The 17,675-nt window shown below is 38.6% G+C and overlaps 1 protein-coding gene across 4 annotated transcripts in view; it reads left to right on the forward strand.

Moving 5' to 3' along the window:
- Positions 1–17,675, forward strand: part of LOC106868429 (mitoguardin) — a 45,583-nt gene that overhangs the window by 3,279 nt on the left and 24,629 nt on the right. Inside the window, exon 1 of one of the 4 annotated variants that reach the window (XM_014913678.3) lies at positions 315–450. The exons of 1 other annotated variant lie outside the window; for it this stretch is intronic. The gene's annotated coding sequence lies outside the window, so the exon portion shown is untranslated. Of the gene's footprint in view, positions 1–314; positions 451–582; positions 876–17,675 lie in introns of those variants that run through there. 2 more of the 4 variants (XM_014913673.3, XM_014913676.3) reach the window with 2 other exon arrangements.

The raw sequence follows: 17,675 nt of genomic DNA on the forward strand, positions 1-17,675 counted from the left end.
GGAATTCGGATTCTGCGGTTTCGTTTTATTACCGACACACTTCATCTTCTCAGACTGAAAATTATTAAAAAAAGAAAAAAGAAGAAGAAAAAAGAGAAAGAAAGAAAGAGAACGACATGAAAAGACAAGCGTTGTTAGGTAAATAACACTAGCTGATGTTTGCGTCATAAACAACGAAATAACATGCTTCACCGCTAGAGTTCTTTGTTGTGAATGGAGTATAATGTTATAATTTAGTGCCAGGTGAGCTCTGAATGAGCAGACCTACAATCAAAGGCATTCCAGTTATGACCAACCTATCTTTCCTAGGACTACATTATCCGACTGTCCTGTCTTTTGTTTTCTAACACGGTAGGGCATGGTTGAAGGACATTTGATTGTTATTTCTAGCAAGACGATCCACCGCGAAGAAGACCATCTAGTTATTTAAATCGGTGATTATCATAAAATGTAAGGGACATTATATTTAAGTACGAAGGATAGGGCAAAATACAATTTGGTTAAAAGAAAATATTGTCTAACAATTGTTTACATTGATCAAGCCGGTGATATGAAGTCCATGTGATAAATGTATTTCCGGTAGAGAGTGCTTCCTGTTTGATCGCTGCTAGCAAGTCGTTTGTGTATTTATCTTTCTCCATCATGTTTTGTCTTCTTTCACATATTTATAGCTTTAAAATGCCGCTTTGCTTCTCGTCTACATTCTGTCAACAGCAACCGCTGTATCATCTTGCATGGATACCAACAACTGCAAATGAAGTGAAATAAAGTGAAGCAATCACTAAATCTTATGTTAAAACGGGAACAATTCTACTTCAACATAGGAAGGCGACCTCTAACGGAAACCAATTATTTCTTACACACCTTCTTCTTACGTAAATATAGAGTTTTCTTTGATATTAATCCATATGTATGTATTCTTAGATGTGGTATATTATTTTTATGCCACGTAGGTATTTACTAATCCCTTTATGCAAACAGTTGACCTTTCATTTTGTACATTCCATGTTCCTATCAACACCAGTTTCCAACCTGTTAAATGTGTTAGTTTCAATATTCTGTTTCTGTTATTTTCTTAGGCTTCCGCAGCTTTACACATGTCATTCATTCATATTTTTCTATCGTCCCATTTTTTGCCTCTTGGAATATTGAAAGTTATCGTTTCAATTTCTGCAAAATATTCTCAGCTTCGTCTAGTTTAAAAGGAAAATATGGAAATATGTTATATTTTTACGTTAGAGGACAACTATAGCTTGTTTTATTATTCGTGTACAATGACAAACTGAATTGACTGAATTCAGCTACCCATAGATTTGCACATACAATGATTATTTTTTTAAATAAAAATATTTCATCCATTCATTTTCCTGTATTTCTTCACCTTTCACACTTGAAACTTCCCATTATATCTCCATGTATTTACCCATCGTTTCTAATGTTGTTATCCATCATAATAATTTTACTATGCCATTCCAAATATATATCTGTTAACCTGTATATATATATATATACACACACACACACCTGTTAAGCTCTATTCTCTCTATGAAACATCTTTACTCTCTCCAACAATAAGAAAAGATATAGTTTATTTACCTATAGTATTCATCTCTACTCTGTTGTGTTGACGATCGTAAATTACGATTAAATAAATCCAAGTGCAATTAGAGAGTAGACCGACAAGCAGCTTGTATATCGATGTCTAGCCATGTGCTTAATTTTGCATGCAACTCTGCATTCAATTAAGTTAATAAGTTGTACATATTGTCTGTGTATGAAGTAACTTCATTAATTCTGTCATTGTGGTTTACAGTTCAAATAGATTTCGTTTTGGGGTGATTTTTTGTTGTTGTTATTTTTGTTAAAATACGTGCTAGACGATAAAGAGTTGAACTTAGGATTCCTTTTAGGCTCTCCGATATTTGTAGAAGGAAAGGAAAAGTTATTCTCAGGCTGGAGACCTGAATGCTCGCAACAAAGTAAACTCCGATAAAGGGCTGAGAGTCGTATTAAACCGGCGGGTGCTTAAGTCTTCCACTCATTGTATCACTAGTGTCCAAATATTCCTTTTTTAAACGATTCAACACAATTCCACACATTGTGGAGAAGGTCACCCATTAATGGGAAGGATGAAAGATGAAGTGAATTCCAAGGTGTTTGAACACGAAACACAAAAAATGTTATTTCGTATAGCAAAGTATTTGGTGGGTAGTAAAGGACATGGACTGCACTCGCTTTTGGTTATTTTTATTTTTTTCTACAGAAACCCACCTTTTCGACTCCGAATCTGAAAGAAGAAATCGGCATTTCAAAAGACCCGCAACCACATGCTCACTTTCTGTCACAGATGCGCTGACGGAGTGGAGGGGGTGTTAATTTATTTATTTTTGAAAAATTGAAATTTTAGCAATTTTTTTTTTCAGAATCATAATCTCCGTATTTTTCTACGTATTTCGCCAAAAGAAAAAAAAAAAAGAATTCTAAAAAAAGTGGAAAATTGGGAGAGGATTCAAATTTAGAAATGCCGATTTTTTTTTGCAGATTCGGAATCTCCGCAGTTGAAAAAGTGGGTTTCTGTAGGAACCTTCCCCCCACGAAAGGCGGTGCGGTTCATGTCCTTTACCTCCGCCTGTATTTGTACCCAGCTCTGTTGAGTTTGCCTATTGTCACTAAAAATAATTTTAAAATTTAGGTAGAAGTCTAGTTGTTTTGTAAGGCAAGGGCTTAGTCAATACCAGCAACAAAGTACTTGACTGGTTCTTTATTTTATCGATTCTCCAAGAAAAGCAAAGTTGACCTTGGCGCGATTTGAACTCAGGATGTTAAGACTGGGAGCAAATACTACAAGGCATTTTTTTCTATTGTTCTATCAATTCTGCCAATCCACTACCTTATTATTATTGAGTTCAAATTCCCCCGAGGTCGACTTTGCCTTTCGTCCTTTTGGGGTCGATAAATAAGTACCAGTTGTGTAATGGGGGCAATCTAATTGACAGGCCTTCTCCCCCAAAATTTCAGGCCTTGTGCCTAGAGTAGAAAAGAATTGACTAGTCTCCTCCCCCAAATTTCAGGCCTTGTGCCTATAGTAGAAAGGATTATTATTATTATTATTGTTTCTGATATAGGCTAAAGGACACGAGTTGTCAGAAAGTAAGTAGAGTTGATTAAATCGATCCCTGTACCTGAACGAGGATGATTTTATTTACCACGATTCAAATTACAAAGCATTTAACTACACCAGTGAAAAGAAAACAGAGACGTACAAAAACCGAAAGATAATTTATACTAAACAATCCAAAAGCTTTTACACAAACTGAAACACAGACACACACACAACGTAGATAGTTTGTTATGTAAGTGATCTAATTACTAGTTTTTCTGAAAGTACAGTTGGTAGAATAAGAATAGGATAGAGAAAGTTCAGAGAGCTATTACGTCTATTGGCGGCAACAAAAGGTCTCTCTCTCAGAATGAAAGGCAGAATATATGGTGCTTGTGTATGAATGAACAGCAGTACTACATGATAGTGAAATGTAGGCTGTAAATGCAGAGGACATGTGAAGGCTTCGAAAGAAAGGAAGCTAGCATGCTCCACAGGATGTGCAGTACCAGTGTGCATGTACAACAAAGTGTAAATGCGTTGAGAGAAAAATTGGACATAAGGGATATAAGATGTTGTGTACAAGAAAGAACACTGCACTGGTATGGTCATGTAATGTGTATGGATGAAGACAGCTGGATAAAGAAGTACTGATAGCTAAGTGTGGATGGAACCTGTGGAAGAGGAAGAAGTGGCACAAAGTAGTTAAAATGACCTCCATATGTTGTTGAGCATCACAGAAGAGTTGACAAAGGACTGAGATGATTGATCATTTGCTGTGCCCGGGAAGACCCATCCATTTAAGCCAAAATACAGTTCTAAAGCCATGTCGTTTATGTTTATGCCCTTGCACATAGTCTGTCTCTGATGAATTCCCCTGCCCAAACTGCTCTGCCAAATGTACACCTTCCCTCCACCCATGTTTACCACTCACTGCGACCTACTCCCCTTTCCCATTCTTGCTAACTTACCTATTCACCCACCTTGTTGAATACTCTGTAACTTCAGGGTATGCCCCAACTCATCTTGACCACCATTTTCTCCATCATCTCTCTCCCCTCTCTTTCCAATTGAGGTAGCCATGTATCTCCTCAGCAGCAAAGCACCTATTTCTGCTCATCATACTTTGATTCCTCATCACCTGACACAAAACCACATAAAAAGCACCCAAAGTGCACCCTGTAAAGTGGTTGGCATTAGGAAGAGCATCCAGCCATAGAATCCTGCTAAAGCAGATAGTGGAGCTTAGCAACTAACTTATGAAGTATTGAACAAATGTAGGAGAGATTAAGATAAGCACAAATTTATATTATTAGTTTTACCCTTATGGTTGCTTGGAACTCTGCATTGGATGTTGCGAGTGCATTTGGAAGCAATAAAGTGTTCCTCATCAAAGAATGCTTTATTGCATTACGCTACAGAGAAGTAGTGTTGACACTAGTTATCTGTACCCTAATGCAATAATGTGTTCCCTGATGATACATTCTCGTTAAGCATCCAAATGCACTTGGAAAACCTAATACAGGGTTCCAAGCAACTATAATATAAACTTGTATTTACCTTAATCTCGCATGAAAGCCTTTGACAGGGTCCCCCGATCCCTTATCTGGTGGTCAATGAGGAAACTTGGGATAGAAGAATGGCTAGTGAGAGCTGTGCGAGCCATGTACAGAGATGCGGCCAGTAAGGTGAGGGTTGGAAATGAGTACAGCAATGAATTCCGGGTAGAGGTAGGGGTCCACCAAGGTTCCGTCCTCAGCCCCCTATTATTTACCATAGTCCTCCAGGCAATCACAGAGGAGTTCAAGACAGGTTGCCCCTGGGAGCTCCTCTATGCTGATGACCTTGCCCTAATTGCGGAGTCACTATCAGAACTAGAGGAGAAGTTTCAGGTGTGGAAGCAAGGTCTAGAATTGAAGGGCCTTAGAGTCAACCTAGCTAAAACCAAAATCCTAATAAGTAGGAAGGTAGATAAAACACAAACCCCTTCAGGTAGATGGCCCTGCTCAGTATGTAGAAAAGGAGTAGGTAGTAACTCTATAAGATGTACCCGGTGCAAGCTATGGACACATAAGAGGTGCAGCAACATCAAAGGCAGGTTAACTAGCAAGTTAGTTTTTGTTTGTGGCAGATGTTCAGGTGCAATAAAGACTGCAAACAAACAGGAAACAACTTCTATCTCATTCCAGGGTGAAAAACTAGAGGTAGTCGATAGCTTCCGCTATCTGGGCGACCAAGTTAGTAGTGGGGGTGGGTGCGCTGAAAGTGTAGCTGCTAGAATAAGAATAGCCTGGGCAAAGTTTAGAGAGCTCTTACCCCTGCTGGCGACAAAGGGACTCTCACTCAGAGTAAAAGGCAGACTGTATGACGCATGCGTACGAACAACCATGCTACATGGCAGTGAAACATGGGCTGTAACTGCTGAGGACATACTTAAGCTCGCAAGGAATGAAGCCAGTATGCTCCGTTGGATGTGTAATGTCAATGTGAATACCCGTCAGAGTGTAAGTATCTTGAGAGAAAAGCTGAACATTAGAAGCATCAGTTGTGGCGTGCAAGAGAGACGATTGCGCTGGTATGGACATGTGGTGAGAATGGAGGAGGATAGCTGCGTGAAAAAGTGCCACACCCTAACAGTTGAGGGAACCCGTGGAAGAGGTAGGCCCAGGAAGACCTGGGCTGAGGTGGTGAGGCAAGACCTTCGTACATTGGGCCTCACCGAGGCGATGACTACGGACCGAGACCTTTGGAAATGGGCTGTGCGTGAGAAGACCCGGCAAGCCAAGTAAGATCGTTGCCAGTGCCCCTGGACTGGTTCTTGTGCGGGTGGCACATGAGATGCACCATTTTGAGCGTGGCCGTTGCCAGTACCGCCTGACTGGCTCCTGTAGGATTTTCGAGCGAGATCGTTGCCAGTGCCCCTGGACTGGCTTGTGCGGGTGGCACATAAAAGACACCATTTCGAGCGTGGCCGTTTTCGTGCGGGTGACACGTAAAAGCACCCACTACACTCTCTGAGTGGTTGGCGTTAGGAAGGGCATCCAGCTGTAGAAACTCTGCCAAATCAGACTGGAGCCTGGTGTTGCCATCCGGTTTCACCAGTCCTCAGTCAAATCGTCCAACCCATGCTAGCATGGAAAGCGGACGTTAAACGATGATGATGATGATGATGATATATATATATACACATACACATAGGCACAGGCATGGCTGTGTGGTAAGAAGCTTGCTTGCCAACCACATGGTTCCAGGTTCAATCCCACTGTGTGACACCTTGGGCAAGTGTCTTCTACTATAGCCTTGGGCTGACCAAAGCCTTGTGAGTGAATTTGGTAGATGGAAACTGAAAAAAGCCTGTTGTATATATGTATATATTTATGTGTGTGTGTGACTTTGTGTCTGCTTGTATCCCCGTCACCACTTGACAACCGGTGTTGGTATGTTTATGTCCTTGTAATTTAGGAGTTCGTTAGAATAAATACTAGACTTTAATAAAAAAAATAAATCCTAGGGTTGATTTGTTTGACTAAAACCCTTCAAGGCGGTGCTCCAGCATGGCCACACTCAAATAACTGAAACAAATAAAAGAATACATATACATTCAAATACTTCTTTTCCAATGACACACAGTTGGCAAGAAACAGTCATGAAAAGCTGTTTCCTGTCTTTGCAGCAAATTTCGACACTACCAAGTTTCTTTCCTCCACTTCACTTAATTGGCCTTCATTTAAGAAGGTAATCATTTCTTTGATAATGAATATCAATATCTCTGAGAACAAGGTAAAACATTTGTTGGTTCCAATTTCAGTACCACTAAAAATCCACCCATTTATACTATCTCTCCTACCCATCATGAAAAATGTTTTGGAGGTAAAAAAAACATTTTCGTTAATCTCCACTACAATCAAGTTTGCTAGCATCATCAGTGTCTCTAATTATCGACTGTGAGCAAGTATATATTCACTTCAATCATTCTCCTCAAAGTTATACCAACAGACTATTGTATACACCCATACTTGCAGCTCATTTTATGATACTTTGTGAGAACAGTCAACTCACTACTAGTGGAATTGCTGAATAGCTTTGTAAAGAAGTAATTTTGATTTTGAGATAATGAATTCTTCAAGCACATTCTTTTTAAACAGTTATAGCAATTCCACTTCCTCATGCCAGCTTTCCTTGAGACATCCACAAAACACATGAGTTTTTGACATGGCCACCATTTCTTGTTTTCAACAGTCCACCATTTAGCCATCACATCTTTCCCTCCTCATCTCAACTCTTCATACCATCAGGAATCATTTGTTCAAAATGCATTTCTAAATTATACAAATCTAGAAGCAATATTGACGAAATATTTTTACTAGTGGCAAATATGTTCATACAAAAGTAAAACTGCAGTATCTCAGATTCTGAGAAACTGAAAGAATACAATAGTAAAATTTTCACTATTCCCATTACTTTTATTTGAGTTAAGTGATAGAGCACCGTATTAATATTTTCGTTATCAAATATGTCATTTACATTATTTTACTCAGCTATTCTGTAATAGTCACAAAGGAATGTTTGTAATTTGATGTAGAACAAGTACATCATGTGACTTTTTTGTTTTCTTCATTAATATTTACACATACATATGTATGTACACACACACACTCACATATACATCTGCATGGCTTCTTGTTATTTGTCATCTCTTTTAGGTTTGCTCTCTTGCAGTGAGTTTTCACCATTTCTACCCATGTTTTCGTTGAACTTCAGCTTCTGCAGGTTCCTTCTATATGGATGCCCTGTCACTTCTTTACCCAACTAATGTCCATCATGCACATTGTGTCTCATTCTTTACTCAACTGTCACCCTCCATACACACTACGTTTCATTCCTCATATCTAGTTTCCTTCTCAATTCATTTGTTCTCTGTCACTCATTCATACTGACATTACACAATCAGTGGATTTTGTTCATCTCGTTTCTCACCTGCATTTGCTCATCATCTACATTCAGTGCCCATGTTTTGCTGTTATGCAAGCATCACATAGTCTGACCTTCACTTAACATGTTAACCACCCTGGCTTGTTACTGAAACTTACCAGTGATGTTACATATTTCCGGTCACACTGCATGCCATTTGATTACAAGGAAATATAACTTTTTTATGCATTTTTACAGTATTTCATAATTAAACTTTAATATTCAACACTTATGTTATTTAAATATTCTTGGAACTATGTCAAAGATACATCATCGTCATCATCATTTAATGTCCATTGTCCATGCTGGCAGGGGTTGGATGGTTTGACCAGGGCTGGCAAGCTGGAAGGCTGCACCAGACTCTAGTCTGATTTGGCATGGTTTCTACAGCTTGATGCCCTTCCTAATGCCAACCATTCCAAGAGTGTAATGGGTGTTTTTATGTGCCACTGGCATGGGTGCCATATGTGTGACACCAATATCTACCATAACTACGATTTCACTTGGTTTGATGGATTTTCTCAAGCATGGTGTAATGCCAAAGGTCTTAGTCGATTGTCAATGCTTCCACGAGGCTCAATACTTAGAAGGTGGCATCGGCCACCTTACCTCCGTGAAGCTCAATGCTTAAAAGGTGGTTTTTATGTGCCTCCAGCATGGGTGCCAGTTATGTGACACTGACATCAGCCACAACTACATTTTCACTTGGCTTGATGGGTCCTCTCAAGCACAGCACATCACCAAAGGTCTTAGTCACTAGTCATTGCTTCTGTGAGGCTCAACGTTTGAAGATCATACTTCACCACCTTGTCCCATGTCTTCCTGGGTCTACCTCTACCACATGTTCCCTCCACAGTTAGAGAACAGCACTTCTTTACACAGCTGTCCTTGTCCATATGCGTCACATGACCATACCAGCACAGTCATCTCTTGCACACCACATCTGATGCCTCTTATACCCAACTTTTCTCTCAAGATTCTTACACTGTCATACATGCACACTGACATTGCACACACAGCGAAGCAAACCAGCTTCATTTCTTTCAAGCGTATGCAGGTCCTTGGCTGTCTCCTTTCATGTTTCACTGCCGTGTAGCATAGCTGTTCACACATAGGCATCATACTGTCTGCCTTTCACTCAGAGGGAGAGGCCCTTTGTTGCCAGCAGAGGTAAGGACTCTCTGAACTTTGCCCAGCCTATTCTTATTCTTGCAGCTCTGCTCCTGGAACATCCATCTCTGCTACTAACTTGGTCACCTAGATAATGGAAGCTATTCTACTACCTCTAGCTTACCCCACTGGCAGTTGATGGGGTCTATTTTCTGTACATTTTTGGTGTTTATTGTACCTGTGCACTTTTCACACTCAAAAATTATTTTCCCTGTTAATCTTCCTCTGATATTGCTGCACTTCTTATGTGTCCATAGCTTGAACCAGGTACATCTTATGGAGTTTCTACCAACGCCTTTCCTACAGATTGAGCAGGGCCATCTACCTGAAGGGATTTGTGATTTGTCTGCTCTCCTATTTACTAAGACTTTGGTTTTAGCTAGATTAATTCTAAGGCCCTTTGATTCTTTACCTTGCCTCCATGCCTGACATTTCTTCTCTAGTTCAGGTAATGATTCAGCTATAAGAACAAGGTCATCAGCACAGAGGAGCTCCCAGGGGCATCCATCTTAAATTCTTCTGCCATTGCCTGGAGGACTATGATGAACAAGAGGGGGGTGAGAACTGATCCTTGGTGAACCCCTGCTTGTACCCTGAATTCCTTGCTATACTTATTGCTAACCTTCACCTTACTGACTGTCCATGTACATGGCTTGTACAGCTCTCACCAACCACTCATCTATCCCTAGCTTCCACATTGATCACCAGATAAGGGAGCGGGGGACCCTGTCAAAGGCTTTCTCCATGTCAACAAAAGCCAGGTAGAGGAGTTTATTTCTGGCTAGCTATTTCTCCTGCAGTTGCCTAACTAGGAATATAGCATCAGTTGTGCTCCTGCTTGGCAGAAATCCAAACTGCATCTCATCTATGCTAATTCTCTCTCTAATTAATTGGGTTATGACCCTCTCCATGACATCACCTAGTCTTAGACATTCGATACCTCTATAATTATTCCTGTCTGAGGCGTTACCTTTGCCTTTGTAGCAGTTGACTATGATGCTGCTACACCAATCATTGGGTATGACTCCCTTATGGACAACCTGATTAACTATATGGGTGACTAGGCTATATCCTACTCTACAAGATATTCTGAGTATCTCAGCAGTAATACCTGATGGGCCAGAAGCCTTCTCTGTCTTCATGTCCTTAATTGCTTTATTCACTAAGCGACTGTTGATTCCGATACACCATGGAAGATACCAGGTAGCTGCCCGACGGGCCCATTGAAATCCCCAGCCACAAAAATAAGATCCTTGTCACTTGTCTTCAAGGTAGCCTGCAGAAGAATATCATAAAAACAGCCCTTTTGTTTACTCGGTAGATCCGTTTGTGGGGCATAGGTAGAGATAATTGTCACTATACTATTCTGCATAACTAGCCTTAGCTTAAGTACTCTATCGCACACTCTGACCACCTCTACGACCTTATCCACCCATTTCTTTGCAAGAAGTATGCCCACACCACCTACCCCATTGCTGTTACCTTCCCAGAAGATTTTATACCTATGTGTCTTGCCTGTGAGGAACCTGGCTGAAGCTCCTCTCCACCTTACCTCTTGAATGCAACATACATCAACATGCCTCCATTCAAGCATCTAACAATCTCACTAGACCTACCTTTCAATGTGCCTGCATTGACAGTGCCAACTGTGAGAACTGGGAAAGGGATGTGGGAGGGAAGATAGGAAGAGGGGATGATATTTAGTACCTGAAAAGAAGGTTTCAATGAATGTTTGATAACAAACATGTCACATCAGTTGTTCTCATTTTAACCTACCATCATTCAATCATGTTAAAATTGCTGCACCTATTGGAAGTGAGTGTCATATAAGCATTATTGCTGCAAACATAAATGGGTCAATGTTTAAATTAAGTAAATGAGCTGCTATTGGTAAGTCCATTACATATAAAGAAAAAGGAGTAGGTGGTTTGTTAATTTACTTTGTTAAATTTGTTAATTTACTAAGTAATGCATCTCCTTTTGGCACATGCAATAGTGTGGATGATTGTTGGTGGTGGTGGTGGGGAGCTATGCAAGTCTTCTGGTACAGAAACAAGGCAGAGCCTTGTAGGGGTTTCCGGTGTAAGAGAAGAGATTTCCGGTATAAGTGTTGGGGGCAGGAGCAGGTGGGTGCATTGAGGATAAAAGGCCAGCTTCACCTCAGGAAATAGCAGCTAAGATAGAAAGACACTAAGGGTGCAGAGAGAAAGAGATAAAGAATAAAATATTTTCTCAAATTATGAAAATCACCCATGCTAGCATGGAAGGCAGACATTAAATGATGATGATGATGATGCACCACTGGTGGTGCATATGGCAGTTGTGTGAAGTTTGTGATGGAACCACTGGTGGTACATGTGGTTAATGTGTTAAAGAGAAAATCTCTGTTGCCAGCAGAAGCAATACATCTATGAACCTTTTTCACTCTGTTCTTATTCTGGTTACTGCTTGAATATATATCAGGAACATAGCCTCTGTAATTCTGAATCTAAAAGAAAAATCTTAGTGCAGAGGCATGAACTAAAGAATGAAATCAGTTTACATCATAACTCATTCTTTACTTTAAATTTATTTGAGGAAACCCCTACAACAGTAGTAAGGGACCCTTTTTTAGTACCAAGAATGATTTGCAAATGAATAAAAGCCCAAGGAGATGCATTAGTGCTGAAAAAAAAAAAGAATCTTTAATGGAATATTATTGTTAGAGGTTTGTATCATCATGGAAATTCAATAAAAATCAAAAGCTGAGGTGTGATAATTAACCATGAAGAGAAGAAATATTTCTCATTTTAAATAGAGCCATTCATCAAAGAAGAATAAGATTTGGATTAGTGCCTTTAAATATCACTTAGGGAACTTACAAGTCTACAGTAATCCTAACAGATTAACTGAGAGAGAAAATTGATAATACAGTCATTAATAAATGTTTGACATATAACTTAAGATTAGCACATAAAAAAAGGTTATCTAAATTGTTATATAACTTCTTTTTGAGAGATTTATGTGGAGGAATTGTACAACAAATGAAGTTGAGATTATTTTTCTGTTTTAAATCAAATAATCTTATCTGTGGGCTTTTTGTTAAGTATGGTTGTTGCATTAATATTTTGCTAAAAGGCCAATGGTAATAATAACTAAGACATTGGAACAATAGAGTTGATAGTTTTTGTTTCCAGTTCAGCACCAAACTGTTCCAAGTTCAAATCCCATTTGGGTCAAATTGATAATAATCTTGGCTTTGTGCTTAGTTAAAAGAAGTCAATAATGTATCATACTCCCTTGGCCTGCTAAAAATAACTGCCAAATTTCCTGTAAATCACACTCTACTGTGTCAAAAAGATGACACCTATGACTGTAGTATTAACTACATGATACAAGAAAAATAAAGGACAAAATGATCTTAATTGGAACCTTTTTGGTCATTAAGGCATCCTTTTGGGAACAATGTATAACAGACAACCTCTCTAGTACCAATGGCTTAATAAAATATACTATTTCATGCTGCTAAGTGGTTAGAAATATGAAGGGCATCCAATCAAGAAAATTATGTTGAAAATAGCAAGATTGATGGGCTTTTTCTGTTGTTGTGTTATTGTGCATATCATTGGCACTCTGTCAGTTATAATGACAAGTATTCCTGTTGATCTAGTCAATGGAACAGCCTGCTCATGAAATGAATGAAAATCAATGAACGCTCGAAAGACATGTGTACCCTAACGTAGTTCGCAGGGAGATTCAGCATGACAAGGCCCCATTTTTGCTAGTTGTGTGGACTAAAGGACATGAAGTAAAGTGTCTTGCTCAAGGTTACAAAGTGCCACCAGGAATCGAACTTACAACCTTACGATTGTAAGTCAAATACCCTAACCACCAAGCCATGCGCCTTCCCTTTGTGTATATCAGATATATAATGAAGGACCATGGCAAACAGCATGATATCTTACTAAAACAAACCCAACAGTAAAATGTTGACATTTTTGTGAATGAGTGACATGAAATTACAATTAGAACTTTCAACTTGTCTCCTCAAGCACTCCCTTCTTTCTCACTTTGTGAAAGTTTCTCTTTTTTTTCTCTCTCATTGCTCCCCCTCTTCATCTTTCTAACTTAATATAAAAACACCTATAAAAACACATACATAATCAATATTATAATATATTATGGTGTGATAAATCTGCTTCACTTTACTGGAATCTAACATAGTAATCAACAATTTTTGGTTTGATCTAATATTTGGTACATGTTTATACCCTTTCTTGTTTATTTTCATGTCTGTACACTGCCTATTAGAATTAGCTATTGACTCAGTCACATCTGTGAATATACTCAGGCTTAGTAATGCCTGGGTAGCTACAGGTGATGTGGTCAACCACCTCATCATGTCAGTTGCATAGTCTGCACTTGATGTGAGCATCTCTTTCCACTGTTTTATTTTTTGTAATTGTTTGTGGCTAGGCATTGTTCTTGGGCAGCTAGAAGCAGACTTTCTGTTTTTGCATTTAGTCCAGAGTTTTTGAGATATTGTTGGGTTTCACTCTGGCTTACTTTCTGTTGAATTCTGTGGGATATTAGCTATAAAGTGGATTTTCTTCTCTCTCTCTTTTATTTTCTTTAGTGATGGTGATAAAATTTTGGAATTTGGTTTTGATTTTGTCTTTTCTGCTATTTTATCCTTTAGCATTCAAATTATTCTGTCAAATGTTCTGTTTATTTATTCACATTGTTTTGAATTAATCATGCATTATCTTGCAACTTTGAGATTTCAATGATGTGATTGTATAGTTTTAGAATGATACTGTAGGGTAGGTGTGAGAGGTCCACTCTAACTGGTTTGAACATAAAACAGGTAGAATACTTGGACCAGATATGGCCGGTTTAAATACTAAGGTTTTAATCTTTCTTGTTTAGCGTAGTTAGTTTCATATAAGTGTATTAATGTAATTATCATTCTCATTTGTGTGTGTGTGTGACCAACTTTTCTTTTCTAATTGAGGTAGCCATGTACCTCCTCTACTGCAAAACACCTGTTTCTGTCCCTCTATCATACTTTAACTTCTCATCATCTGGCATAAAACCACCTTCCTCAATACTACCCCTACCCACAGTTGAGGGTCTTGTCTTGTGGATTTACTTGATAATTTCACTAGTGCTGGTGGCATGAAAAAGCACCTAATAGTTTTTGTAAAGTGGTTGGGATTTGGAAGGACATCTATCCATAGAAGCTATGCTAAAGCAGACATTGGAGCTTGGCACAGTTCTCTGACTTGTTGGCTCCTGTCAAACCATCCGACCTATATCAGCATGGAAAACAGATAGTACGATGATTATATATATATATATATATATATATATATATATATATATATATATATAAAGAGGAATGTGTTATGCTTTTCCCTATTTTCTTATTACACTTATTAGCTTCTTTTTATTTGATATAAGTATTTTTTCTAGTACTATTGTTGTTATTTTGTAGTAGTTTTCTGTTTATATTAGACCACACCCTATATCAGCTTTGGAATGGTGACTGAGAATGCTGTCAGTAATTTCTTGATTTTTCTGCTTTACTCTTTCGCTAACTTAAATTCCAGTTTATTATGATGGAAGTAGTTTATTACTGGAATGACTAGTGTATTTATGCCTATTATCTTTGTAACATTCAGTTAAGTCTTTGATTCTTCAATATTACTCCGACTCTTCTTTGTTTTGTGATACTTATTGCATGTTATGATTGTATTTGTTGTGGTGCTTTCTTTCTTTATTAAAAAAAAAAAACTTTTGTTTTGTATGTGGTATATTTAGGATGCTTTCATTGGTTTGTGGTAGACTATTTTTTAGTCTCTGTTGCCAGATGTTTTTATTTTCAATATGCCTTCTGTCTATAAGTTTTTGCTTTTTTGCTTTCAATTTTTTCGATTTTGTTCCTTGTTATAAATCTCTATACAATCACAAGTGTATTTGTTGCAATATTTTTCTCACTTCCTTATTATTTTCCATTCATACTTACTATGTCTCTTTTATGATGCTTATGTGTGTTGGATATAGTATGACTGTGTTATAGGAATGTAACACTTCAATGCAATATTCACTGGTCTTGTGCTCTCTGTTAAATTTGTTTTTATTTTGGACACTAATTTCAAGAGACAAGCCTTCGTGTTTCAGAGTTAATCATTTGACAGAGAACAGCTTCTGAACAACGTCGTCGTCGTCGTTTAACGTCTGCTTTCCATGCTAGCATGGGTTGGACGATTTGACTGAGGACTGGTGAAACTAGATGGCTACACCAGGCTCCAATCTGATTTGGCAGAGTTTCTACAGCTGGATGCCCTTCCTAACGCCAACCACTCAGAGAGTGTAGTGGGTGCTTTTACGTGTCACCCGCACGAAGGCCAGTCAGGCGGTACTGGCAACGGCCACGCTCATCTCGCTCAAAAGACCTCGTGTGTCACCCGCACAAGAGCCAGTCCAGGGGCACCGGCAACGATCTCGCTCGAAAATCCTACGACGGCCCCGCACAAGAGCCAGTTCAGGGGCACTGGCAACGATCTCGCTCGAAAGATTTCATGTGTCGCCTATGTTATGAAATCCTATCTTACATCGTAGTTTAGCTGGTATTGTCTTATTGCTGATTGATCTACCCCTGGTCATAGTCAGTTTGCAATTACATCACAGAAGAGCTATTTTAGCTATTTAAAACACATAAAACAGTTAAATTCACTAAAATATGGCACTCGAGGTTTCAACATTTTTGTCAAACAATAATAGCCTGGCCACTGACACAGTTCTACTCATGGAATAAATTAAAAGGAAATCTAGCAGTTTTTATATTTTTAAATGACTGAAATAATTCTTCCATGATGCTTCAATTTCAAAATATGGTCAAGTTACATACTAGACAAATATAGCTCTGAAGCAGTTGATTTTTTTTTTTTTCTTTTTGCTAATTGTGTTGCAGGTGCAAATGTGGCTGTGCGGTTAAGAAATTTGTTTCTCAACCACATGGTTTGGAGTTCAGTCCCTCTGTGTGGAACCTCAGGCTAGTGTCTTCTACTATAGCCCTGGGCTGACCAAAGCATTGTGAGTGGATTTGGTACACAGAAACTGACAGAAGTCTGTCATATATATCTGTGTGTATATGCTTGTGTCTCTTTGTCTTGACATGGTGTGATAGTTATAAATGCATGTCCCTGTCCTACAAGTAGTGTCATTCATTTCTAATATTCTAAAATAAAAAATGTGTCTGAGTGTCTGACCACAGGGAAATGTTACTGTGCTTGGGAAACACATAAGTGTTGGCAACAGAAAGGGCATACAGCTGTAGAAAATCTGCCTCAGTAAACTTCATTGAATCCATTGCAAGTGTGTAGTGTGAAATAGTATATTTTGTGTTCAATAATCGCCTATAGTACATGTAACAGAAGTATCGCTTGTACTTATTAGAGTTGTTCTATTTTATTTTGTTTGTATCCAAAGCTTCATACTGTTTTGTTTTTGTTTGTACCACATGCTGACCTCATTTACACGCTTTGTCTCAGTGATGCATTTCATGTGATAACCATAACTAATGCATTACTGTGTCACTTGTACAGGGTGTCCCAAAAGTCACTGATGGATTTCAATTTTTAGTAACTTCCTTAACTTTACAGCTAAACATGTGAAATTTTGATACAATATAAAGGACATACTGGAAATTAATTTGCACAAGTCAAATTTTGCAACACCACTTCATCACATATGAAAAATGACATTGCTAAAATGGAAGCCATTTTTGGCTTTGCATGCCTGTGCTCTTTCCAAAACTTGCACCATAACACCCTCAAAAGTTTCAGACCCCACTTCTCTGATTTCTTTGTTGATGTTCTCCTGCAGTTGCACTAGGGTCTCGTTTGTTGATGTAAACCATCTTTTTCAGGTGTCCTCAAAAGAAAAAAATCTAGGCTAGTCAAGTCTGGGGAACATGAAGGCCAGTTGGCATTGCTGTAGTGGGAGTTTATTCTCTCTCTCCAAAGCACTTCCATAGCAACTGCATTGTTTCTCTTGCCCTAACTTGCTGGAACCATGTGTAAGGTCTATTTTGAATGGCCTTCATGTTCCCCAGACTTGACTAGCCCGGATTTTTGCTTGTAGGGATACCTGAAAGAGAGGGTTTACATCAACAAACCAAAGACTCTGGTGCAGCTGAAGGAGAACATCAATAGAGAAATCAGAGAAGTGGGGTCTGAAACTTTTGACGGTGTTATAGTGCAAGTTTTGAAAAGAGCACAGATGTGCGAAGCTGAAAATGGCTGCCATTTAAGCAATGTCATTTTTCATATGTGATGTAGTGGTGTTGCAAAATTTGACTTGTGCATATTAATTTCCATTATGTCCTTTAATTTGTATCAAAATTTGATGTATTTATTTGTAAAGTTCAGGAAGTTATTAATAATTGAAA

The sequence above is a fragment of the Octopus bimaculoides genome, chromosome 1, assembly GCF_046866305.1.
Source record: "Octopus bimaculoides isolate indiv1 chromosome 1, ASM4686630v1, whole genome shotgun sequence".
In the NCBI taxonomy this organism is placed as follows: Eukaryota; Metazoa; Mollusca; class Cephalopoda; order Octopoda; family Octopodidae; genus Octopus; species Octopus bimaculoides.